Genomic DNA, 27,994 nt, shown 5'->3' with positions numbered 1-27,994 from the left:
AACAGATGCCTCCTGCATCATCGGATACACTGGGGCAGATGTATTAAGCCTTAACAAGAGATAAATTCAAGAGTGATAAGGAGAGATAAACGTCCAGCCAATCAGCTCCTTACTGTCTTTTTTCAAACACAGCCTGTAACATGGCAGTTAGCAGGTGATTGGCTGGACGTTTATGTCTCCTTATCACACTTGCATTTATCTCTTGTTAAGGCTTAATACATCTGCCCCATTGTGAGTTATCCGAGGCTTACTCAGGATTGTCGGTCTCTTCTGGTCACCTGGGCATCAAAAGGGGCAGATTTTTTTAGCCTGGTGAAGTGATAAAGTGGAAGGTGATAAATGCACCAGCCAGTCAGCTCCTAACGATCAAGCACAGGCTAGGTTTGAATAATGACAGTTAGGGTTTATTTAGCCTGGTGAAGTGATAAAGTGGAAGGTGATAAATGCACCAGCCAGTCAGCTCCTAATGATCAAGCTGCAGGTTAGGTTTGAATAATGACAGTTAGGATTTATTTAGCCTGGTGAAGTGATAAAGTGGAAGGTGATAAATGCACCAGCCGGTCAGCTCCTAACTATCAATATGCAGGCTAGGTTTGATTAATGACAGTTAGGAGCTGATTGGCTGGTGTGTTATCACCTTCCACTTTATCACTTCACCAGGCTTAATAAATCTGGCCCACAGCCCCTGCCCGCATCAGGCCTACAAAACGTAGGCGACATGCCCATGTTTTGTAGAAGATGTCCAGCACTGGCCACCCAGACAGCAGTTTGTCAGTCAGGCTGTGGCTTAGGAGCGCTGTGCGTGATGATGCAGGAACCTGTTCTGCTTGTACTCAGAATGGGTTCCTGCGCATGCGCAGTATACCCACTATTGGATTTTAACGTAAACCATCGGCTTTAGGTACAAATCCAAATCAAGCAGTGTATCGCTAAATATTTAACAATAAATAAATAATAACAGTAGTGAAAAATGTAATGTTATAAAAAATGTTAACGGTAAAGGAAAATTATATTGTTGCCAAATTCTTCTGAGTTTATCTGGTTTGAAACAGGTGAACTAAAGGTTGATGTTGTTCGATTTTTATTATTATTTTATTTGTAATTTGCACTAAGGCACACAACGCGACCGACGCGATGCCCACGATTTCCCCATAGGCTTCAATGTTAAAATATTTAACATTGAAGCCTATGCGATGGACCCGATTTGTCCATAGGCTTCAATGTTAAATTATTTTAACATTGAAACTGAGTCCATTTAACATAGTAAAAAATGGGAAAAGGGCCAATATGGGCCATTTCTCATTGGGTATGGCCCCGTCATGTGTGGCCGCCACCCCCACGATTGACGCGAACCCGAAGCGTGGCGAGCGGCGGCGGTGCGCGTCCTCCGACCTTTTCATTTCCCTACTATCCACGTCGGCGTGGAGTTGAGAATAGATTAGTGTGGCGAGCGCACACTAATCCCTCGTCCCTCGCCACACTAATCTATTCTCAACTCCACGCCGACGTGGATAGTAGGGGAATGAAAAGGTTGGAGGACGCACACCGCCGCCCCTCGCGGGCTTGCTGCGCTCGCCACGCTTAGGGTTCGCGTCAATCGTGGGGGTGGCGGCCACAATGGGGGGCCATTATTTTTTACACACATGACGGGGCCATACCCAATGAGAAATGGCCCATATTGGCCCTTTTACCATTTTTTACTATGTTAAATGGACTCAGTTTCAATGTTAAAATAATTTAACATTGAAGCCTATGGACACGATGTACCCGATTTCTCCATAGGCTTCAATGTTAAAATAATATAACATTGAAGCCTATGGACACGATGGACCCGATTTCTCCATAGGCTTCAATGTTAAATTATTTTAACATTGAAGCCTATGGAGAAATCGGGTACATCGCGTTGGACGCGTCGTGTGCGTTTTGGTATGCACCCGACGCGACCGACACGATTTTTTTCGACACGACCACCATGATAGAAATCGTGGTGGCCGTGCTAGGAAACAAGTACCGATATATATATAGATATATATATATATATCTATATATATATATATAGATATATATATCTATATATATATAGATATATATAGATATATATCTATATCTATATATAATATTGGTATCCACAGAGATTCCCTTGCAGGTCCCAAAGCAGAAAAAGAGGCGGCACTCAAAACGGACTTTTCAAATCAAGTGAATCTTTGTATTAACCCCTTCACGACATTTGACGTATATATACGTCATGGCCGGGAAGTACTTCCCGACACATGACGTATATATACGTCATGACTTTAAACTGTCACTGCGTCTCGAGACGCAGTGACAGAGGGACGATGTCTGCTGTCCCTGACAGCAGACATGTCCCTGCATGCCCAGGGGGGGCTGCGATGTCGCCCCCCCCGTCGGCGATCGCTGTGATTGGCTGTTCAGTGTGAACAGCCATTCACAGCGTTTTCCTGTGTTACCAGCGAATCAGACGCTTGGTAACACAGGTGTCAATCACCGCCGGGCGTCAGGGGGCATGAGGGGGTCATCGGTGACGATGACACCTCACCCCACCCTCACCCCACCTGCCCCCAAGGCTGTGATTGGTCCGTGGGACCCACGGACCAATCACAGCCAAGGCGCGACATTTAAACTAACGGTGACTGCGCTGCAGACGCCATTCCGGTCTGGAGTAGCGTGCAGAGCGGTCACCGTGCCTATCTGCCGTGATACTGACCTGATCCTTGCTAATACTTACCTGATCCTTGCAAATACCTTACCTGATCACTTGATCACTGCTTGTAGCGTGCTGGACGCTTCCTGGATCTGACTTCCTGAGACTTCCTGCTGCTGCTGCAGTGTGATAGAGAGATAGAGAGAGAGAGATAGAGAGAGATAGAGAGATAGTGACAGAGAGAGCTATATTTTGTGTCTGCTACCCTCCCTTTTTGGGGGTGCAGGGGTTTTTTATATATAAATAACTGTCGCTGCTGCTGCAGTGTCATAGTGATAGATAGTGATAGATAGTGAGAGATAGTGATAGATAGTAATAGATAGTGAGAGATAGAGAGATTTGTGTCTGCTACCCCCCTTTTTTGGGGGTGCAGGTTTTTTTTTTATATATATAACTGTCAGTGCTGCTGCTGCAGTAGTGTCATAGTGATAGATAGTGATAGATAGTGAGAGATAGAGAGAGATAGTGACAGAGAGTGATAGAGAGTGTATATTTTGTGTCTGCTACCCCCCCTTTTTGGGGGTGCAGTTTTTTTTTTATACATATAACTGTCAGTGCTGCTGCTGCAGTGTGATAGATAGTGATAGATAGTGATAGATAGTGAGAGATAGAGAGAGATAGTGACAGAGAGTGATAGAGAGTGTATATTTTGTGTCTGCTACCCCCGCCTTTTGTGCTGATCACTATATCTGAGGTGATCAGCAACTTTTTGGGGGTGCAGAGGTTTTTTTTTTTTTATATATACCTGTCAGTTGCTGCCAGTTGCACCAAAGGTTGTGCACCTGCTGCCCCTCACTGGTAATCAGTGTCGCATCACTGATCACCTTTTTTTTTTTTTTGTGGGTGCTGTGTGGTCTTTTTTTAATTTTTTTTTTACACACACTGTGATTTTGTGGGTGTCCTGTGGCCACTGTGCGCTGATCAGTGACGTACATCACTGATCAGCTTTTTCGGCACAGGGTTGATCTATTTTTTTTTTTTTTGATCAAATTCCTGTTGCCTTTGAGCGCTGTTCAGTGACAGACGTTACTGACCAACATCTGTGCTCAATTTTTGGTGCAGGACCTTTTTTTTTGTTTTTTTAACCCCTTCATTTTTTTTTTTTTTAACCCCTTCAATTTTTTTTTTTTTTAACCCCTTCATTTTTTTTTTTTTGTATAAAGTATTTTTTTTGTTCTGCACTACATACACACAACACACTACATACCCCCCGGGTTGAAATAAAGTTTGTACCCCCCCCTACACTATACACGTGTTGAAACATTTCACTACCAGTAACACAAAAATAAAAATGTCATCCCAAATGTCATCCCAAATGTCATCCCAGTCATCCAGAAGAATGTATTCAGTGGAGGAGGCATATGCCATGCTTGCCTCTGATTCTGACACAGCCAGTGAGGCAAGCGGGGAATTTGAAGGATTCGTCTTAAGCTCCTCTTCCTCCTCTGGTGATGAGGGACCCCCTCAAAGACGCCCCCGTAGAGCAGCTGAGACCCCCCCCCCCCCAATAATTGATCTCGTATGGACCCCACCACCAGACAATTTTGAGCCCCAGGTTCCTGAGTTTTTGGCCATGCCAGGAATCCAATTTGATTCCACAGGTCTCAGAGAAATTGACTTTTTCAAATTATTTTTCTCTGATGATTTTATAAATTTAATGGTGGACCAAACTAATTTATATGCCCAGCAGTTTATTGCTCAAAACCCCACGTCATCATTTGCTAGGTGGACCCCTGTAGATGCAGTAGAGATGATGACGTTTTGGGGTCTGGTGTTTCATATGGGCATAGTAAAAAAGCCACAAATTAGGCAATATTGGAGTACAGATGTTCTGTACAGCACCCCATTTTACCGTATGGCCATGACTCGGACTCGTTTTGAGGCAATCCATAAATTTATACATTACACCGATAATGCACAGTGCCCACCCAGAGATGATCCCACCTTTGACCGGCTATTCAAAGTCAGGCCGGTCATTGATCATTTCAGTGCCAAATTTGCAGAGCTATACATCCCTGAAAAATTTATTTGTATTGACGAGTCCCTTATACATTTTAAAGGAAGGGTTAAATTCCGCCAGTACCTTCCCAGTAAGAGGGCAAGGTATGGCATAAAAATGTATAAGCTGTGTGAAAGCACCACAGGGTACACCCACAAGTTTAGGGTATATGAAGGGAAGGATTCAAGAATTGAACCGCCAGAATGCCCCCCCTCCCTCGTAGGTGTTAGTGGCAAAATTGTCTGGGATTTAATGCACCCCTTCCTGGATAAGGGTTATCACCTCTATGTGGATAACTTTTACACCAGCATCCCCCTGTTTAAGGCCCTTGGTTCAAGAGGTACAGCAGCTTGCGGTACTGTGCGCAAGAACCAAAGAGGCCTCCCCAAAACGCACATTGCCCAAGTAATGAGAAGGGGTGAAAGCAGGGGAATATGCACCGAAAATATGTTGTTGGTCAAATATAAGGACAAGAGGGATGTCCTTATACTGACAACAATTCATGGAGACAGTACCACCTCCATCCCTGTACGAGGTACCAGTACCCACACCTCAAAACCAAATTGTATCCTAGATTACAATAAGTACATGGGCGGAGTGGATCTTTCAGATCAGGTACTGAAGCCGTACAGTGCCCTGCGGAAAACAAATATCTGGTACAAGAAGCTGGCCGTGTATATCATCCAGATGGCACTGTATAACGCTTACGTGCTATTCCGTTCTACCGGCCAGAGGGGGACATTTATGCACTTTCAAGAGGAAGTCATAAAGGGCCTAATATTTGGGAACCAGCAGGCAGAGGGCCCCAGTACTTCTAGTACTGGGCCCCGTATTGTACCAGGGCAGCATTTTCCCAACGAAATCCCCTCCACTGCAAGAAAGGGCAGGACACAAAAAAGGTGCAAAGTTTGCTATAAAAAGGGAATAAGAAAGGAAACTATTTTCCACTGTGAAACTTGCCCCGACAAACCCGGCCTATGTATAAAGGAGTGTTTCAAAATATACCACACATCGATGGATTATTAGGTTCATCATTTCACCGTGCATCGGGGGTCTTGCTAATGCCACATAGCACCCACCATTCATTCCACCAGAATCTGAGCTGCAAAATCCAAAAATCACTCCTTCCCTTCTGAGTCCTGCCATGCACCCAACTGGTATTTTTTGGTCACATGTGAGGCATTGCCGTACTCTGGAGAAATGGGGGCACAGATTTTGGGGTGCTTTGTCTCCTTCATTCCTTGTGAAAATGAAAAATTTTGAGCCAGAAGTACATTTTTGTGTAAAAAAATGTAATTTTTCATTTTCACAGCCCAGTTGTACCAAAATTGGTGAAACCCCTGGGGGTTTGAAATGTACACTATACCCCTAGATGAATTCCCTGAGGGGTGTAGTTTGCAAAATGGGGTCACTTGTGGGGGGGTTCCACTGTATTGGTAATGCAACATAGCACCCACCATTCATTCCACCAAAATCTGTGCTGCCAAATCCAAAAATCACTCCTTCCCTTCTGAGTCCTGCCATGCGCCCAACTGGTATTTTTTGGTCACATGTGAGGCATTGCCGTACTCGGGAGAAATTGGGGCACAGATTTTGGGGTGCTTTGTCTCCTTCATTCCTTGTGAAAATGAAAAATTTTGAGCCAGAACTGCATTTTTGTGTAAAAAAATGTAATTTTTCATTTTCACAGCCCAGTTGTACCAAAATTGGTGAAACCCCTGGGGGTTTGAAATGTACACTATACCCCTAGATGAATTCCCTGAGGGGTGTAGTTTGCAAAATGGGGTCACTTGTGGGGGGGTTCCACTGTATTGGTAATGCAACATAGCACCCACCATTCATTCCACCAAAATCTGTGCTGCCAAATCCAAAAATCACTCCTTCCCTTCTGAGTCCTGCCATGCGCCCAACTGGTATTTTTTGGTCACATGTGAGGCATTGCCGTACTCGGGAGAAATTGGGGCACAGATTTTGGGGTGCTTTGTCTCCTTCATTCCTTGTGAAAATGAAAAATTTTGAGCCAGAACTGCATGTTTGTGTAAAAAAATGTAATTTTCCATTTTCACATCCCAGTTGTACCAAAATTGGTGAAACCCCTGGGGGTTTGAAATGTACACTATACCCCTAGATGAATTCCCTGAGGGGTGTACTTTGCAAAATGGGGTGACTTGTGGGGGGGTTCCACTGTATTGGTGCTTTGGGAGTCTTGCTAATGCAACATGGCACCCACCATTCATTCCACCAAAATCTGTGCTGCCAAATCCAAAAATCACTCCTTCCCTTCTGAGTCCTGCCATGCGCCCCACTGGTATTTTTTGGTCACATGTGAGGCATTGCCGTACTCGGGAGAAATTGGGGCCCAGATTTTGGGGTGCTTTGTCTCCTTCATTCCTTGTGAAAATGAAAAATTTTGAGCCAGAACTGCATGTTTGTGTAAAAAAATGTAATTTTCCATTTTCACATCCCAGTTGTACCAAAATTGGTGAAACCCCTGGGGGTTTGAAATGTACACTATACCCCTAGATGAATTCCCTGAGGGGTGTACTTTGCAAAATGGGGTGACTTGTGGGGGGGTTCCACTGTATTGGTGCTTTGGGAGTCTTGCTAATGCAACATGGCACCCACCATTCATTCCACCAAAATCTGTGCTGCCAAATCCAAAAATCACTCCTTCCCTTCTGAGTCCTGCCATGCGCCCCACTGGTATTTTTTGGTCACATGTGAGGCATTGCCGTACTCGGGAGAAACTGGGGCACAGATTTTGGGGTGCTTTGTCTCCTTCATTCCTTGTGAAAATGAAAAATTTTGAGCCAGAACTGCATGTTTGTGTAAAAAAATGTAATTTTCCATTTTCACATCCCAGTTGTACCAAAATTGGTGAAACCCCTGGGGGTTTGAAATGTACACTATACCCCTAGATGAATTCCCTGAGGGGTGTACTTTGCAAAATGGGGTGACTTGTGGGGGGGTTCCACTGTATTGGTGCTTTGGGAGTCTTGCTAATGCAACATGGCACCCACCATTCATTCCACCAAAATCTGTGCTGCCAAATCCAAAAATCACTCCTTCCCTTCTGAGTCCTGCCATGCGCCCCACTGGTATTTTTTGGTCACATGTGAGGCATTGCCGTACTCGGGAGAAATTGGGGCACAGATTTTGGGGTGCTTTGTCTCCTTCATTCCTTGTGAAAATGAAAAATTTTGAGCCAGAACTGCATGTTTGTGTAAAAAAATGTAATTTTCCATTTTCACATCCCAGTTGTACCAAAATTGGTGAAACCCCTGGGGGTTTGAAATGTACACTATACCCCTAGATGAATTCCCTGAGGGGTGTACTTTGCAAAATGGGGTGACTTGTGGGGGGGTTCCACTGTATTGGTGCTTTGGGAGTCTTGCTAATGCAACATGGCACCCACCATTCATTCCACCAAAATCTGTGCTGCCAAATCCAAAAATCACTCCTTCCCTTCTGAGTCCTGCTATGCGCCCCACTGGTATTTTTTGGTCACATGTGAGGCATTGCCGTACTCGGGAGAAATTGGGGCACAGATTTTGGGGTGCTTTGTCTCCTTCATTCCTTGTGAAAATGAAAAATTTTGAGCCAGAACTGCATGTTTGTGTAAAAAAATGTAATTTTCCATTTTCACATCCCAGTTGTACCAAAATTGGTGAAACCCCTGGGGGTTTGAAATGTACACTATACCCCTAGATGAATTCCCTGAGGGGTGTAGATTGCAAAATGGGGTGACTTGTGGGGAAGGTTCCTAACTTTTAGCACTTATGGTGCCTAGAAACCTACATGGTGCCTAAAAAAAAATCTCATAAAAAGGAGGCTCCAAAATCAAGTAGGTGCTCCTTCTATTATGAAGCCTGTGGTTTGGTCAACGTGCACACTAGGGCCACATATAGGATATTTTTGAAAACACAAGAATTGGGGGAATCAATTTTTAGTCACATTTCTCTAGTAAAATCTACTGTATTTGTTAGAAAAATGTATTAAAATTGAAACTCTGCAAAAAAAAAGAAATTTTGAAATTTCACCTACACTTTGTTTTAATTCCTGTGAAACACCTAAAGGGTTAACAAACTTCCAAAATGCTGTTTTGAATACTGTGAGGGGTGCAGTTTTTGAAATGGCATCATTTATGGGGGTGTCTCACATACAAGTCCCTCAAAGTCACATCAGAACTGAACTGGTCCCTAAAAAAATCAGTGTTTGAAATTTTCTTGAAAATTTGAGAATTTGCTAGTCATATTTGAAGCCTCCTAGTGTCCAAAAAAATGAAAAGGGGGTTGAAATAATGATGGCAACATAAAGTAGACATATGGTCTATGTTAGTTATTAACTATTTTGAGTGGTATGATTATTTGTCTCACAAGCAGAAAATTTAACATTTTGCATATTGCTAAATTTTCCATTTTTTCACGATATTTTGGTATTTTTCACAAAAAAACACAGACTGTATCGACCAAAATTTACCACTAACTTGAAGTACAATGTGTCACGAGAAAACAATCTCAAAATCACTGGGATAAGTAAAAGCAAAAAAAAGTTATCCCCACTTAAGTGAGACATGTCAGATTTGAAAAAAAGGGCTCTGTCATGAAGGCACAAACTGGCTCTGTCATGAAGGGGTTAAATCAGAGGCGGAACTAGCGAGTAGTGGGCCCAGGTGCAAAAATATTCTTTGGGCCCCCCCGCCCCCCCCAAAATGGGAACAGTGTGCGCCAAAGACGGCTGCAGTGTGTGTGTGTGTGTGTGTATAAGATTAGGGCTACAGGCTGTGGGATGTGTGTGTATGGTTAGGGTTACAGGCTGTGGGATGTGTGTGTAAGGTTAGGGTTATAGGCTGTGTGTGTGGTTAGGTATATAGGCTGCGGGGTGTGTGTGTGTGGTTAGGGTTATAGGCCATGATTGTGTGTATGGTGAGGGGTATAGGCTGCGGTGTGTGTGTGTGTGTGTATGGTTAGGGTTATAGGCCATAATTGTGTGCATGGTTAGGGTTATAGGCTGCGGGGTGTGTATATGGTTGGGGTTATAGGCTGTGGTGTGTGTGTGTGTGTATGGTTAGAGTTATAGGCTGCGGGGTGTGTGTGTGTGTGTGGTTAGGGTTATAGGCTGTGGGGTGTGTGTGTATGGTTAGGGTTATAGGCTATGGGGTGTGTGTGTATGGTTAGGGTTATAGGCTGCAGTGTGTATGGTTAGGGTTATAGGCTGTGGGGTGTGTGTGTGTATGGTTAGGGTTATAGGCTGTGTGGTGTGTATGTGTGGTTAGGGTTATAGGCTGTGGGGTGTGTGGTTAGGGTTATAGGCTGCAGTGTGTATGGTTAGGGTTATTGGCTGTGGTGTGTGTATGTGTGGTTAGGGTTATAGGTGCAGGGTGTGTGGTTAGGATTATAGGCTGCAGGGTGTGTGCCTGCATGGTTACTGCTATAGACTGCTACGGGCGGGAGAGTATGGGTAGGTTTACGCTGTGGGGAGGAGGATGGGTGGGGTTAGGCTGCAGGTGGGTGGTGAATGGTTGGGCTGTGGAGGGGGTGTATATATAGGGTTAAGTCTATGGGGGATGTATAGATAGGGCTAGGTTACTGAGGTGTGTATAACTAAGGTTAGGCTGAGGGTGGGGTGTGTATAATTACAGTTGGGCAGCAGGGGAAGGGGGGGTGTATGGTTAGTTAACAACTTTTATGCAGCAACACCCCCCCCCCCCCCCCCCATTATAATATATGTGGACAGCAAAACCGCATTGAATACTGATACAGAATGAAGCAGACTTTTTGTTCCTAAACAACAGACAGTTTACACAGTACTGTACATTAAGGGGATCTTGGGGCAGATGTATTAAATTACAAAGCCTATCTTCTAGTTATCGGGTCCTGCTTACCGGCAATATCGCGGACACCTGTATCATGCAACTGTATTAATGTGCTGGCTGACACCAACCCCCCCTTATAATCCCCGCTGTTTAAGCAATGTATAATGCGCTCCTCCCCCCCAAGTAACTTACCTCCGGCACGGCAGCGATCGTTGCTGCTGTCGGTGACGCTCCGCCACTCCTCCTGGAGCCCTCCGTGCTCAGCCTCAGAGCAGACAGGAATTCACTTCCTGTCAGGCTCCAAGACCGAGAGCAGCAACAGGCAGCCTTGCGATTGGCTGCCTGTTGGAAGGAGGACGGTCAGTCACCGCCGGTCAGACAGAATGGAATGGATGCAGGGCGCTGCTGCCTTTGCATCCATGTCTGCCCCACAGGTACGCGCAGCTGCTGCCCTGCCATGTACCCCCTGACACCCGCGCGCGGCCATGCACAATATAAATAAAGAACCATTTAACTCTGTCATGCCGGGCAGGCGGCAGCACCGGGCCCCTTTAACCCCTTGGGCCCCGGTGCACTGCACCGTCTGCACCGGCGGTAGTTCCGCCCCTGTATTAAATCATACATGTAAAAGCAGTTCGACGACGTTTCAAGACCAAAACAACGGTCTTTTCATCAGGTCAATACAATCATTACATTGTGCAATATGTGGTCACAAATATTGCACGATGTAATGATTGTATTGACCTGATGAAAAGACCGTTGTTTTGGTCTTGAAACGTCGTCGAACTGCTTTTACATGTATGATTTAATACAAAGATTCACTTGATCTGAAAAGTCCGTTTTGAGTGCCGCCTCTTTTTCTGCTTTGGGACCTGCAAGGGAATCTCTGTGGATACCAATATTGTATACCTCTACGTGGAAGGCACCCCGGCATTTCTCTATTGGTCCTGAGTGCCAATCCCTTCGTTCTCTATATCTATATATATATATATATATATATATATATATAATTGATATTTTCTTTGTTTTGTTTTTGATGTTGATCAATTTAAAATCAGTCCAAATCGATATTGGGCTATCCAGGCTACAACCCACAACAACTGACCTTTGATAATTTTTACACTCATTTTTAAATGTCAGTAAATGTGTGTTCTAGCCCTTGAATTCTAACATCGTTTAAGATCAAGATTTGTAAACCGATCAACCCCCCCCCCCCCAAAAAAAAAAAAAAATAATAGTCCAACATCATCCAATATCGACCTTGAGTAAATATACTCAAGAATCAACTGACTTTACTTTGTGCGATTGGCCGGGCAGTTTTAAAATACTTGCTCCCAACTCAACCACCAAATTGTTGAAAAGGGGTTTTATAGAATTGTTTATTGAATTCAATCTTTTTAAAAAAAGTCGTTTGTGTCGGATTCATTTTATTTAATTTTTTCTCTCTGATGTTTAATGGGCATTTTTGTAATAGGTAACAGCCTTGGAGAGTAACCAGTCAGTCAGTTCCTAACTGTCCTATTACAGGCTGTATTTGAACAATGGCAGTTAGGGGTTGGCTGGTTTCTAGTTTATCTCTCTCAACGCTCACCAAGGCTTAGTATTAGACCCCTGTTTCGAGATAGGTTCATAAATAAGTAATGCTATGGCAGTATATAGATTTTTCTAGATCATTATAGACACCTCTGGAGATGTAGATGTATATTCTATTGTATGCATTCATCTACAGTACTGCAGGAGAGTAAGGCTATGGCTAGTACGTTGGTCAAGCACAATTGCTGGGAAGACAGATCTCTCCCTTCTGTTTGTTGTGGATCCTGGTCGCTGGGCAGACTGTTCCCAGCCTTCTGAAGTGCGAGGTAAACCCACATTCTCCAGCTGTGGAATAACTGACCCTCAGACACTATATTACAAGATGCATAAATAAAGGGACAGTGATGCAGAACAACATAGGGGTTTTCATTTGAGGGAAACAAAGAAGTATTGAAGAACGATCAAGTTGAATGTGGATATTCGTCATATTTTTTAGCACCTTCTACATTACATAAAATTCATGTCCAGGAGGCAAAATTAAAAAAAAAAAAAAAAAAGAACCAAAAATATTATAATTGAATCTTATTTCTTCAGGAATGGATGACGCATGCTGACGTAACCTGTGCGAAACAATGCAGGTATTTTAATTGTTCTCTGACCATGGGGAGGATTTTCACTTTACCCAACCAACTCATTTGTGCATGGCCAGATCCAAGGAGGGGTGACCGGGGCGTCATCCCCGGTGTGTGGTTGGAAGGTCGACACAAGCATTAGGTCAACAATGGGAAGGTGGACAGTCAACAGGTCGACATGAGAATAAAATAGCACATGCCTGAAGCATGGTGAGCAGATGCGGTACAATTTGACGGTGTCCATGTCTACTATGTCAACATTCGGGCCAAAAAAAAAACCGTGAAAACCTCACGTCGACATTTTGACTGTCGACCTTTCCATTGTCGACTTAATGCTTGTGGCGACCTCACGATGCTGGCGATCGTAGCTATGTCAACCTATTTGAGGAGTCGACCTAAGGCCTGTCAACCTTCAGTGGTCGACACAATGCATGTCAACCTAAATTGGGTCGACCCAGTGACCCATACCCGTGAGATTTTCCTTCTGTTTTGCTGTTTTTGCTGTCTAAAGCTGTGTACACACTGGACGATATTTTAAACGGTTTGGCCTGATGACATCAAACCGGAACGTCGACATCTAAATATTGTCCAGTGTGTGCGCGGTCCCTCGCGGCATCCTCAGTCATCTGTACATGCAGGACGACAAAGGATAACGCTAGCAAGAGTCATGCAGCGGAATGCCGGATGGCCCCTCCCCTCCCCTCCCCTGCTGTCACCCGTCATGGTCGGCATTGGCAAGTGTTTATGCACTTGCCTATACCGGTATCCCCGCCGGTTCCCATCACTAACCGGTACCCCGCCGGTTCCCATCACTATCCATCGTTTAGTGTCTACCCGGCATAACACTGGGATTTCTTCCTCTGTCACGCTTGGCTCAATTTATTAACAAAGTCATTTTTCTGCTGTTTTGGGGTGTGTAGCAAAACGGAACTATAAATGTGTGTAAATTAGCTATAGATTGCTCTAGACAAGTATTGCATTCAATCTGGATTGCTTTCTACATGCTACAATTCATATCAGGCCCTCTAGCCAGGGGCTGGCGTCCCTTTTGGCACAATATTATTACACCCCTGCTAAACTGCCCCCTTCCCACCCATTGTTATTCTGATGAGATTTCACATCCTGTAGCATTACTGTCCTCTTTAAGGAGTACATTTACTAAGATGGGTGTTCTATTGAAGGTAGGATGTTGTTCAAAGCAACCAATCAATGTCTACTTGCAATCAGATTTAGCATCTTCTAGAGGATATTAGATACCTGATTGGTTGCTATGTTAGTATAATTACCCCCAAGATTCTTCATGATGCATCCTGGTGGATGTAGTATTTGTTCTTTGTATGGGGCTATTAGACGTTTAAAATCTTGCTGGATATAAGTTCTACATCCTGTCCATTCTGGGGTAGAGCCCTTTTCCCCAATATCCAAACTTGTCCTGAATGTCCAAGATGAAATATCCTAACATCCTTCATTGTCCCGTGGTTCCCAACATCCTGGATTGTCCCATAATTCCTGACATCCTGCATTGTCCCGTGGTTCCCAACATCTTCATTGTCCCGTCGTTCCCAAAATCCTGCATTGTCCCATAATTCCTGACATCCTGCATTGTCCCGTGGTTCCCAACATCCTGCATTGTCCCATAATTCCTGACATCCTGCATTGTCCCGTGGTTCCCAACATCCTGCATTGTCCCATAATTCCTGACATCCTGCATTGTCCCGTGGTTCCAAACATCTTCATTGTCCCGTCGTTCCCAAAATCCTGCATTGTCCCATAATTCCTGACATCCTGCATTGTCCCGTGGTTCCCAACATCCTGCATTGTCCCATAATTCCTGACATCCTTCATTGTCCCGTGGTTCCCAACATCCTGCATTGCCCCGTGGTTCCCAACATCCTGCATTGCCCCGTGGTTCCCAACATCCTGCATTGCCCCGTGGTTCCCAACATCCTTCATTGTCCCGTGATTCCCAACACCCTTCATTGTCCCGTGATTCCCGACATACTGCATTGTCCGGTGGTTCCCGACATCCTGCATTGTCCTATGGTTCCCGAAATCCTGCATTGTCCCACATTTACCGACATCCTAGATTGTCTTGTGGTTCCCGACATCCTGCATTGTCCTATGGTTCCCGACATCCTGCATTGTCCTATGGTTCCCGAAATCCTGCATTGTCCCACGTTTCCCAACTTCCTGGATTGTCCTGTGGTTCCTGACATCCTGCATTGTCCCACGTTTCCCGACATCCTGGATTGTCCCGTGGTTCATGACATCCTGCATTGTCTCACAATTCCCGACATCCTGCATTGTCCCACGTTTCCCGACATCCTGGCTTGTACCGTGGTTCCCAACATTCTGCATTGTCTGCGTTTCCCGACAGTTTAGAGTTTATCACACGGCAGTGAATGTGTGGTTTCATGGGAACTGAGGGGTGTACAGAGCAGTTTACAGCTTTTCAGTACTAAATGTGCCCCCACAATGATGTTGGCATACCTCCACCAAGGTACTGCCACAGTCCAGTTCCACTCTGTTGATATATAGGAAGTTACATTGATGGATACAATCTCATACATTTCATGTACTAGACAAATTGTAGGTTGAAGCCCGCTACATGCAGGTGACAGGCTCGGCCTGTGCGTAGTGATCCTAATGATGTCACTGCTTCCCCCATTCCACTGTCTACCTCACAAAGCGCCTCAGTGATGTCACCAGTTTCTACCAAAGTATGACGCTAACTTTGTACAAACCACAGGTATAATGCATTGCCTATCGTCTGTTGCTTCTGGAATAATAATTTTACCGTAAAGCTGTTTGCTTGGATCACCACCTCCCACCAAGATCCTTATGTGAACCACAGCGTATTCCGAGAAAAGGGCAGATTAGTAAAGTCAGGAGTCATTTTTGTGGGTCGTAGAGAACACAATTAGATTGTTTCTTATATTAGTTATTTGTGGCCGGGAGCAGACGTCATAAGCTCATATTGTTTTAGAAAACAAAATCGCCCTGAAGCATGAGTGGATCATCTGGTGTTTTTCTGTGAGGAAACACATTGCCATGCACATTCTATGACTAGTCCCAATTACCACCCTAACCACAAATCTGAAAGACATGCACAACTCCAAATCATTTACACCGGTCCTTAGCAACTGCTAATATTCCCCGGATTACACCCGCCACAAGCAATTTGTCTCATCTCCTAAAGGTAATCCTTTAGCCTGATTTATAAGACTTGCTAAGATATAAGGTATTAATGTCATATCCTTTAACTACTGGTGCCACGTACAGCAACACCATAGCAAATTAGGGTCTCCGCTCCCTGCATAAACAATCTGGGTCCAGCAATCAAGATTTAATTTAATGTCCCACTGGTTATTTAAGTAGGAAGTTACCAAACGGAGAGCTGCCGTGTCCTGACCTCACATATAACCAAACAAAGAAACTGATTGGTTGTTCCTATAAGCTCATTGGCAGTAGCACTTACGGGGTTAAATGGGATATTACTTTGATTCATTTATACGTGTCCTCCAGCAAAGAAACAAAATTTGATGGAAGATAAGAAACACTTGGATCATGAACAGGCAAACACTAGGCTTCATTTTACTGACCAGAGCCAATTCATTTATCGCTATATCTTTGAATTGTGGGAGGAAACCCACGTAAGCATGCGGACAATTTATAAATTTCACATTGTTAGGACCGTGGTGGGAACCGGACCCATGACCTTAGTGCTGTAAGGCAGTAATGATAACCATTATACCATCTGTAAAGGTCATTAAACCATTACTCGCAACTGTCCCAATTTTAGTGGGAAAGGCTGTTTTTTTGCGACTTTCACACTGTCCCACCCACAGGCCGCAGTGCCCTAAGGTGGTGGTGGTGATAGGGAGTTGGGAGGGCCTCCTGTCATGTGCTGCAGAGTATGCCCCCCACAGTGATGAAAATAAGCGGTCCATTCGTCTTGCCAGGACACAATGTTGGGAGATTTGGTCAAACTGCTCCTAGGATTAGCAGGCAGTGTAAAATTGGGACCCATCCCAATGGGTGTTACGATGGATGTTGTCCAACAGGACATTCTAGAGTTCAGATTCTTGGCAAACCTCTTTAGATGTTCTTCTCTGGTATCAAACTTGATAATTGTCTGAGGACTTTCATTATCCGGTACTTATGTAGTATCTGGGCGTCCGATTTAGAAATCGAGTCGGATCAGTAGCATCGCATCGCATGCGACCAAATCGTATGCGATGTGATGCGATGGTCCCGATTTTTCCATAGGATTCAATGTTAAAATGGTCTGAGTCCATTTTAACATAGAATTCAATGGGAAAAAGGGGTCCTTTTCCTTTCCCCACTATCCAAGTGGGCATGGAGTTGGATATAAACCTGTGGCGAGCGTAGCGAGCCACCGAGCCCGAAGCGTGGCGAGCGGACACAGAATACTTTTTAAGAAATCTGCGTCCGCTCGCCACGCTTCGGGCTCGGTGGCTCGCTACGCTCGCCACAGGTTTATATCCAACTCCATGCCCACTTGGATAGTGGGGAAATGAACAGGACCTTGTTTACATTGAATCCTACGCAAAATCGCATTGCATCACATGCAATATCGGATGCGATTTTGCCGAAAATCGCGTCGAATCGCATCTGATTGTATGCCTTAAGGTAAGGCATACAATCAGAAAATCGGCAGCCCAGATACTACATAAGTACCCATCATCCTGCCCCTTTGAATAAAAAAACATCCCAGCCTTGTTGATCACGTTTGCGCCAGCTAGGTTTAACGGTGTGCATGCCTGTACCTTCTTTGATTTGTCAGACAGCCCAGCGCAGCAGTACACCTGCCATTCTTTCCGGAACTTGATCCTGGTGTCTTTGATGGTCTCAACAAAAATCAGCAAAATTCTGCATCAGAGACTCTGAGCCAGTCTTCTGGCACCCTGCAAGATACTGTGCGTGCGGAGCACAAGACTGGATGCAAGTGTGCTGCAGAACGTACTCAGTATAACTGAACATGAACTGAACACACTTCAGAACCTGTAGTGGTTGCCGTGTTGCATCTTCCACCAACCACTATCATACACCCACAGTATACACTCCACCCCACATCAGCCCCAGCTGATTTTTTTATGATGCCACACTAGGAGGCTAGATAGCTAGAGATTGGTACTTACAGATCCTGATCGCTACTTCAACAGAAGCAGTCAGGCAGCAGCGATGATATGTAGTCTCCACACAGGACAGATGGGCGGTGGATGGAGCACGATATGAATCTTTGACTGCAGAGGGATCACTGGTAGCTTGAATAGTGTTTGGAAGTAATGGCTTCCATTCTGAGTTAATGACATTAAATAAAGTAGTTCAAATTCAAAATCTGGCTTCCAGACACGCATCCTTTCCATTTAGATGGCCCCTGATGTATGTGGTGAAGTTAAGCTCTCCTTACATATGGAGTCAGTGCATATACTACTAAGGGACCAGAACAAATAATGTGGTACCGAGAGGGCATACTTGCTTTCTGTCCCAGATGTCCTTTACTTACACACTAGGGGAATCATCGCGCCCTACGGGCGCTCTTCACACCGTCATAAGGGGCTGCGCCCCCCTTAATTTGTGAACGTTTGTATTGTGAGAAAGATGGTTAGAATTGTATGAAAGATTCCTGTATTGCAATTTGAGTTATAGGTGAAATGTGTTAAATAGAGAGCATATGATTTGGAAGGGGGGGGGGGTGTATTGTTTTGTTTAATTAAAAAGCGGTTACAGAGTAAGATGTACATTGATAGTGTGGATGGTACAGTGACATTTGTGGGTGTGGGGGGGGGCTGTGTGTGCGTGTTGTTTAGGTGTGTGTGTGCAATAGTATAGTAGGGTGTTTCTGAGTCAGCGGCTCCCCACTGGCGGAGGTCACGACACAGGAAAACAGGAGGCTGGGTAGTGATAGGGGTGTATGGGCATAAGGGGGACTAAAGAGGAGGGTGGGAGACACAGTGCAGCTTCTGCCAGTGGGTGAGGGTCCAGTGTGGCAGTACAGGAGTACAGGACGGTGACCCTGAGTCAGTGTCTCCTCCTACTGGGTGGGAGTTAGGGTGCATGAGAGCAGGAGGCTGGGCTATGAGGCATGATAGGGGTATGTGGGCAACACAGCGTCAGCGACTCCCCAGTGGTGGAAGTTATGGTTCAGGAGAGCAGGAAGCTGGGTAGTGATAGGGGTGTGTGGGCATACGGGGGACTAAAGAGGGGAGCAGGGGTGCCGTGAATTGTGGGAGGGGCACGGGGGGGTGCTGTGAATCGAGGGAGGGGGCAGAATTGCGGGAGGGGGGCGCAGGTGTCAGTGAATCTCGGGAGGGGGCAGGGGTCTGCAAAGCGCAGGAGTGGAGCGTGAATCACGCAAGGGGGGGTTGCGAATTGCGGGATGGGGGGTCACGGGGGGTGTCGTGAATTGCGGGAGGGGGGGTCGCGGGGGTTGGGGGTGGGTGCCGCGAATCGTGGGAGGGGGGTGCGGGGGGTTGCAGCGAATTGCAGGAGGGGGGGTCGCGGGGGGCAGGGGGGTTGCCGCGAATCGCAGGAGGGAGGGCGCGGGGGGTTGCCGCGAATCGCGGGAGGGGTGGGTCGCGGGGGTTGCCGCGAATCGTGGGAGGGGGGTTGGCGGCGAATCGTGGGAGGGGGGGGTCACAGGGTGGGGGGGTGCCGTGAATCGCGGGAGGGGTGGGTCGCGGGGGTTGCCGTGACTCGTGGGAGGGGGGGTTGGCGGCGAATCGCGGGAGGGGGGGTCACAGGGTGGGGTGGTGCCGCGAATCACGGGAGGGGGTGGTCGCAGGGGGGTGCCGTGAATCGTGGGAGGGGTCGCGAGGGGGTGCCGCGAATCGCCACAAGAAAAAATCAACACAGAAAGGTCAACACATGTAAATGTTGACATAAGTGTGGCATTTCATTGGTGTCCATGTCGACACATGAGAATGAATATGAGAACATTCAAAAAATGAAACATAAATCTCAAAATCTCATGTCAACCTTTTTCATTGTCGACCATAGCCATGGGGAGGGGGGGGTCGCGGGGGTGCCGTGAATTGCGGGGGGGTGGGTTGCCGCGAATCGCGGGAGGGGTTTTCCACGAACCGCGGGAGGAGGGGCGCGGGGGGGTGCAGCGAATCGCGTGAGGGGGATCACAGGGGGGGCGCGAATCGTAGGTGGGGCGGCGGGGGGCGCTCACCTGGTGCAGTGTCTTTGCTGGGCAACATGGGGAGGCAGAGGATGTCTGGCACTGTGGGCTCACTGGGCTGGTTCTCTGTCATGTGAGTCAGGGGCAGATTTATTAAGCTCGGTGAAGTGATAAAGTGTCTGGTTTTTATCACCGGCCAATCATTTCCTAACTGGGAAGTTACATGCTTGGTTTGAAAAATGACAGGTAGACGCTGATTGGCCGGTGATAAAAACCAGACAATTGATCTCTTAACGGAGCTTAATAAATCTACCCCTCAGTCACATACCTCCCAACATGACCCTCTCCAGGAGGGACACATTGCTCTGTTTCTGGACTTCCCTCATAATGTATGATTGCCATCACCTGTTTCACACATATTATTAATTGATTAGAAAGGTGCTGGCAATCATTAATTAAGGGAGAAGTCCAGAAACAGAGCAATGTGTCCCTCCTGTTATACACACACTTTGAGTGACAGATGTAGCCAAATATATAAGAGATTCTGGGAATTGTCCCGGACTCCCATGAGATCAATGCACCCTTCCAAATATCCCACGCTTTCCTTGTCGTGCTGTGAATGATGTCATCACACTCCTTGCGCTTGGGCAGGGAGAGAGGAAGAACGTCTATTGATCCCAGCTCAATGTAATGTAGTTTTATGGCCCCCAAATTTTCTATAAAAAGAAAAAAAAAGTATATATATATATATATATATATATATATATATATTACCAGCGGTCTGGCACTCGGGTGCCCTCACAGGTTATTGAAGGGCACATTTCAGCACATTCCCTGTGTCAGAATGGGAATTTCGTCTCATGCTACGGGTCAGATTGTGAATTTCGGGCACATTCACTGTGTCAGGATGTGAATGTTGGCTTATTCCCTGCGTCCTAATGTTAAATTTTGTCTCAAAACCTGTGTCTTAATGTGAATTTTAGCTCATGCCGGGCGTCCTAATGTGAATTTAGGCTCATACTATGTGAACTAATGCAAATTTTGGCCTATTCTGTGTGGCATAATGTGTAAGGGGCGTATTGCACATGGGGAAATGCCGGTAGATCACCGGTAAGTAAGTGTACAAATAGTAGATCCCGGGTTACAAAAGTCTGGCCACCCCTGCTGTAGGCTGTAACCGTCAATTATCACTTTCCATTCCATTATCGATGCTACCAATTGATGGCAATTATACATAGAGGGAGAATATAACCTATGACGAGCCGGCAAGCATAGCAAGCCCCCCTGCCGGAGTACTGGTGGTCGGGATTCTGATTTCGGTGTAATGACATGGGGAATCCCGACTGTCGGAGCTGCATATCACACCCCTTTATTCTGCAGTGTAATGTATGGTACTTGTGTATTATCACAGCGCCCCCGATATTGATCGCATTTTTCATCACATCGCATGCCATACACCCGATGCACTGCGATGCGATGTGATTTTAGCCCCCTATGCGATGAAAAATTGTATAAGCACCCTAATTGGTGCTTTCAATGTTAAATGCACCCCCACGCCACCCCCCACTATAAACGTGAACCCGAAGCATGGCGAGTGCAGCAAGCCCGCGAGGGGCAGCGGTACGCGTCCTCCGAACTTTTCATACCCCCACTAGCGTGGCGAGGGGACGCGTAAACCTGAGAAGTTATGCGCATCCCCTCGCGGGGCTCGCTGCGCTCGCCACACTTTGTAAATTCAACTCCACGCCGACGTGGATAGTGGGGGTATGAAAAGGTCGGAGGACGCGTTCCGCCGCCTCTCGCGGGCTCGCTGCGCTCACCACGCTTCGGGTTCACGTTTATAGTGGGGGGTGGCGTGGGGGTGCATTTAACATTGTAAGCACCCGTTAGGGTGCTTATACAAGTTATAATCACATCCCAACGCATTGTATGGCATTGTATGCCATATACAATGACATACAATTTTAAAATTGTATGACATTGGGTAACATCGCGCAATATCGCATCGCATAACATCGCATGCCTTATGGTCTGCGATGCGATGGGCGCCCTGATACTACACAAGTACCTAATGTATATATTGTACTGTAGAGCTGACATAAGATGCTTCTTCCTCTCAAATCTGGATTTTAAATTTAGAACATTCCATGATCGCGTCATTTTAACTGAAATTATTTTTTTGAAGGAGTTTCGGACAATAAAGCATGTTTGATGATAAGTGATAATCACCTCTTCAGTAGTATCTTAATAATGAATGTTTCCATTAATAAGAACAATTATTTAGCACCATTATAGACAGGAAAAAACCCTTTGTTGCAACGTAATCATCGTAAGAGATTCTTGCATCTAGAACAGATGTCATCAACCTGGATGGGGAGGATTGGGAGAGTTGTAGTCCTGCGGCAGCTGGCATGACAAAGGTTGCCTCACCCCGCTTGGAGATAATGCCAGATTACAGACACAGTTGTTCCTTCTGTGTTCAATGAGTAACCAGTAACATTAGTCGCAGTTCTGGAAACCTTGAAGTCATTAATCACAGAGTGTTAAGTTGAGACGGGGACAGAATGCACGAGGGCGAAAGGTAACACTCTATTTAAGTCAATTTCTGACAGGGAAATGCAAGACAAGGTGGGATATTACAGGCCGCAATAGCTCAGACAGATACTTAACATGGCTTTGGAAGTGGAAGGTTTTGTTAAAAGTTAAAACCCCTTGACCTTTGTATGAAGTGATGAGCAGGGTCAGCGGTGACAGGGCCTGGACTCTGGCAGCCTGTCCTGAATATGATACCGTGCTTCGTTTTCACAGCTCTCTCACCAGAAGAAGACAGGACGGGCTTTTTTGAAAAAGTGCAGAAGGACTAAGCCGCCATATGCCTAAAGTAACCGTGAACAGACGGCGGTCCTTGTTGTAGCCAACGCTCAGGGAAAAACGACCAACAAACAGCTAAAATTGTGGTGAACTATAAAATAACACTGAAATGGAGTCCAAAATTGGCTTAGGAAAAGCATCTATGTACTAAGCATTTCAGAGAAATAAAGGGGACGGAGATCAAGACAACTGACTCCTCATTGCAATGTTACAGGCTGTGTTTGAAAATTGTTTGGATGGTACTTTATCTCTCTTCAATACTACTCCAGGCTTGCCTACCCTCCCGGAATTCTCGGGAGGCTCCCCTCCAGGCCCCCCGGGAAGGTTGGCAATCCTCCCGCATTTGTCAGGCAGCCCCCGCACCTCCCTGCCGTGCTGAACTAATAACCGGTTTTCGCGGGTCCGCTGCAAGGGGCGGGACTAAAATAACACAAATCGGGCTTTGAGACATCAACCCCTGTCCCCGCCCCCTGACCTGGAGATGCGGCTGTACTCTCCGGGCAATTTTAAAAGTTGGCAAGTATGCTACTCATACCTTCCAACATTGTTGTGTCGGGACTCCCGCGTGGCCTGACGCGTGCGGTTCAATCAAGGGGGCATGGCTTCTGAGAAAGGGCTTTAGCTTCACAGAGCGATTGCGAAGCCACACCCTATTTTCACAACTGGGGGGGGGGGGCATATCCCAGTGCTCTGTAAGCTGCTGGCCATGTCCCCGTCTCACTAACTAGACACTGCTCTGCCATGCAGAGCAGTGATGGGCAGGAGTGGCTCCCAACTGCCCCCCACCACCAGGCACTGCCAACCCCGGGTGGGATGTGGGACCTTACCTAAAAAATTGGGATGGTCCTGCAAAAATCAGAACAGTTGGCAAGTATGCTTTATACATAGACCCCTTAAACCCTAAAGTACCAACCAATCAGCTCCTAGCTGTCATTTTCACAGCCTGTAAAATGATCATTAACGGACTGGTTATCTCTCGCCAAAGCTATGATAAAAGTCCCACAGATTCATGGAGTCCATTTTGACAAAAGAAAAATAAAAGTCTACTCAATGCTTTCAATATATAAAAAAAATAAACAAGTTCTAAGATTAGCATTAATAGGGGTATTCTATTAGTCCATTTATTTATTTTCGGCTAGCCAGAAAACAAAGGACTTTCCCTATTCAATTTCAACCAAAGTTTAAAAAAAAATCTGCGAATAAAGTCCAGATTTTTTGACTGTAGGAAAAATTGTCTCTAATTGAGTAACTCCCTCAGACTGAAAGTAGTGTAGGGGCTTGTTACGGTGATCAATACAAAAAAAGGACCTTATTCTGGTCCGTTTCCATTGGCTCCTTTGTTTGCACTGCGTCAATGTTTTGCATGTCTGTCTGCCGGGTGCCGCTCCCAACATTGCCGGGGGGGGGGGAGGGGTGACTAGGCCGGGGGACTCGCCCATGGGAATGGGATGCGGTCATTTGGTCTACAGCATTGTGGTCGACAGTCATTAGGTCGACACCATTAGGTCAACATGGGAAAAGGTCAACATGGGTCTAGGTCAACATGGGAAAAGGTCGAAAGGTCATTAGTTTGACATTGTCTAGGTCGACAGTCAAAAGGTCGACATGGAGTTTTTCACTGTTTTTTTGAGCCAACATGTGTTGACAGGCGGTATTTCATGCCCTACCATCCACTAGGGCGTGGTGGGAGAATAAAATAGTGAGCCAAACGTAGCGAGGCACTGTGCCCGACTCATCGCGAGTGCAGCGAGGGGATGCGGTGCACTTTAAACTGTGTCCATGTTAACTGTGTTGACATTCAGGTAAAAAAACGGTGAAAAACCCCATGTCGACCTTTTGACTGTTAACCTAGACAATGTCGAACTAATGACCAGTCGAACTAACAACCTGTCGAACTAATGACCTTTCGACCTAGAACCAGGATGACCTTTTCAAATGTCGACCTAATGGTGTCGACATAATGACTGTCGACCATAATGCTGTAGACCAAATGATCCCAACCCAAGGGAACGCCTAGTGTTTCATGGACGTTCCCATGGAAATCGCCCAGTAATGTGGGCACTGGGGGCGGGCAGTTGAAACACCACTGGAACACACGCTGTGAGGGGGGGGGGGCTGGCGGGGTTTGGTGGACTCGCAAGGCTAGATGGGAACATCATTGAATAAGTGGATACCTTTACCTACCTGGGTTCACCTATCACTGGTCACCAGGTAGCTGCTACATGCGACATCACAAGTGGTATAAGTTGTGCTCCTGCCGCCTTTGCATCTGTGAAATAGGGTATTTTCCATTGCCAAAAAAATTGAAGGTTAGAACAATATTACAATCATGGACAATACTTTACAATGACCGAATAAGGCTGGGACTTTTCCAAATGTGGTGCTCACGAAACATCCTACAAGTAAAACTAACAGACTGCTGGAGAAATGAAAACATCTGAAAACTATACCAAGACCAACCCACAATTGAATCCTTTATTAAAAGACAGCATTTGAAGTGGTTCGTACATGTCTGCAGAATGGAGCCTAAACGCCACACACACCCGGATGGCTGGAAATAGCACATGATGCGTCAAAGAAAACATGGCTCTAGCAGATTGCCCAAGAGCTTCATCCGTGGAACTTACATATTAGACAAGTAAGCCCCACCCTAAAGCAATCCCATTGGTGTACGGTTATTAAAGATTCCCTGGTAATTGCGGTTATTAAAGATTGGCTGCCACAGTTCCAGCAAGCTTACCCTACTGCCACTAATGACAATTAGCGCCCCCGCCCCCCTCTACACACAAAGCTATAGCCTATGGGCTACACTTTGCAAAAATTACCTTGGAGAAGTTTCCTCCAGACCCCTCCGTAGCGGTGGCTGCTGCACAGGCATGGTCTGTGACGTGTGCACATGCAGTATTCCTGCAAGTGAAGGGACCACTGAGCCCCCCCCCATCCTGCATGTGTCTATTGATACAGTTGGTCAATATTTACATTTTTATTGCCACAAATATTTCTTATTGGAAGTCTGCCTCGCCCACTGCTTTTACATCGGCACCCATGATCTTCGGTGACTGAATTTGCACCCACTCCTTGCTGGGTACAAAAGGTCCGCCTACAACAGATGTCCCATCTCCGGCCTCCATGATGGAGCATGGAAGTTGATTTACATGCTGCCCTCGTCCCTCCGATGAGACTGAACTTTTCTGCGCATTTGCATAGTATCTGTCCAGTTTCTGCCAATGAAATGTCCATTTAATGGAAAGAGCGATCCGTCGAGGGACAGCTCGACTTCATCACTTGCAGTCTCCATCGGTGTACGTATGCCTGGTCGGCCACCTGCAAACAACAACTTTTTATGGCGTATGTGCAGTTTGCAGATATCTGCAAGCTCCTCAGCATTGAGAGGGGTTAGGGGAAAAACGGGGCCCGTCTCCTTCGGGAGATAAGCCCATTCGATCGCACGGCCCCCTTTGCACATGTTTAGGCTCAGCACTGGTGGTAGGGAGCACACCTCGGGCTCCAGAGTTTCTTCAAACTCATTTCCATTGGAGCAATCGAGCGGTGAGGAAAAGTCCTCTTCTCCCTGGCCTCTAGTATATAATGCCTGTGTATCCCTTGGAAATTGTACAGTGCTGTGTAATTATTTGGCACGTTAACCTCACTTGTTTACCTTTTAGAAGATAATTCTTTGCTGTTTTAATTTCTTTCTGTAGAAAGTTAACCTCCGTTCATTTCCTTTCTCCTGTTACTATTCCCCACAAGGTAATCCGAGACCGCAACCTGCCATTCTGCAGCCACTTTTCTCGTTTGATGTTGGAGTCTGTTCTGGATAAGCAGATATCTGCTGGAAAACCTGACAGACTCTTCATAATGGCTCAAAAGAATGTTCCCCTTTATCTATTTAAGTTGGTATCTTATCTCTATCTCTGGTAGTCCTATAGTGACATAAAGAACCATTAAGGTTTGAAATATTAGGTTTTCAGACACATCTGCTGGTGACTTATTTATGGCCCATGTCATTCTAATTATCAGGAGATTGATTTTTGCAAAAATACACTTGAATTTTTATTTTTTTACTTGTGCCAGATTTGGACAGCTTGCACTGGGAAAGTACCTACAATTAAGTGAAGGGATAGGAGTAGATCATAGGCTTACATACGTGTAGTATTCATCTTCCATTTTGGACCGGGGGGGGGCTGTGAGGCCACTCCCCCCATGCACCTTGACCATGCCCCTTGCCGTGGACGCAGACACTAGTAACTGGAGTTGTTTTTAGAGTCCCAGTTCATCCTTAATTACATTTGTTATTCTGAAATCAGAATGAGGTCCAAACTCAAAAGATCCTGAATTTTCTGGTGATACACAGAGATGCATACGTTTGCTTTGCCACATGTGCAGATTTCTGAAAACCCACTGGAAATACTCTAGAATAAATGTTCACATGGTGTAATGGTTAGAGCATTGGGGTCATGGGTTCAATTCCCAGCATGGCCCAAAATGTGTGGAGTTTGTATATTCTTGTACTTGCGTGGATTTCCTCCAGGTACGCCAGTTTCCTCCTAGAATCCAAAAATATACTTTTAGTTTAATTGCCTCCTAGAAAAAATGAACGTGTGTGTTTAAGCGCACGTGTGTGTGTGTGAACATACACATGTTTAGGGCAAATTAGATGAGTGATTATTATCTGCTCTGAAAATCTATATTAAATATTTTGCTGTATAAGCAAGCCAGGGTTGCCTACCCTCCTGGATTGTCCGGGAGGGTCCCGTAAATTGGGTCCCCTTCCCGGCCCACCTGCAAAAGGTGGGCAAACCTCCCTGATTCCGAGGTGCCCACCCATTGGCAACTTAGTGTTTAAATACCATGATTTGCGGCATTTCGGGAGGGGCGGGGCTAAAATGACATAATTTTAGCCCCTCCTCAGAAACATGGGGACGGTGTATGATGATGCCGTTATCAGCCAAACACACACACACACCCCGGTCCCGGTATTTAAATAGTGCAAAAAGTGTTTATATACCGCGATTTGTGGCATTTCGGGAGGGGCGAGGCTAAAATGACATCATTTTAGCCCCTCCTCGGAGACACGCAAATCACGGTATTTGCAGGGATGGGGCGGGGCTTGATGATGCTGATATCAGCCCTCCCCCCCCCTCCCCCCCAGGGTCCCTAAATGTAAATAGCGCAACTCAGTGTTTAAATACCGCGATCTGCGGCATTTCGGGCGAGGCGGGGCTAAAATGACATAATTTTAGCCCCTCCTTGGAGACACGCAAATCCTGGT

At 45.9% G+C, this 27,994-nt stretch overlaps 1 protein-coding gene across 1 annotated transcript in view; it reads left to right on the top strand.

Annotated features, from left to right (window-relative positions):
* LDAH (lipid droplet associated hydrolase) overlaps positions 1–27,994 on the top strand; it is a 239,718-nt gene that overhangs the window by 115,534 nt on the left and 96,190 nt on the right. The window lies entirely within an intron of this gene.

The sequence above is a fragment of the Crinia signifera genome, chromosome 3 (genome assembly GCF_055691185.1).
Source record: "Crinia signifera chromosome 3, ASM5569118v1, whole genome shotgun sequence".
NCBI classification, from domain to species: domain Eukaryota; kingdom Metazoa; phylum Chordata; class Amphibia; order Anura; family Myobatrachidae; genus Crinia; species Crinia signifera.
This window is presented reverse-complemented; position numbering and strand designations above follow the sequence as displayed.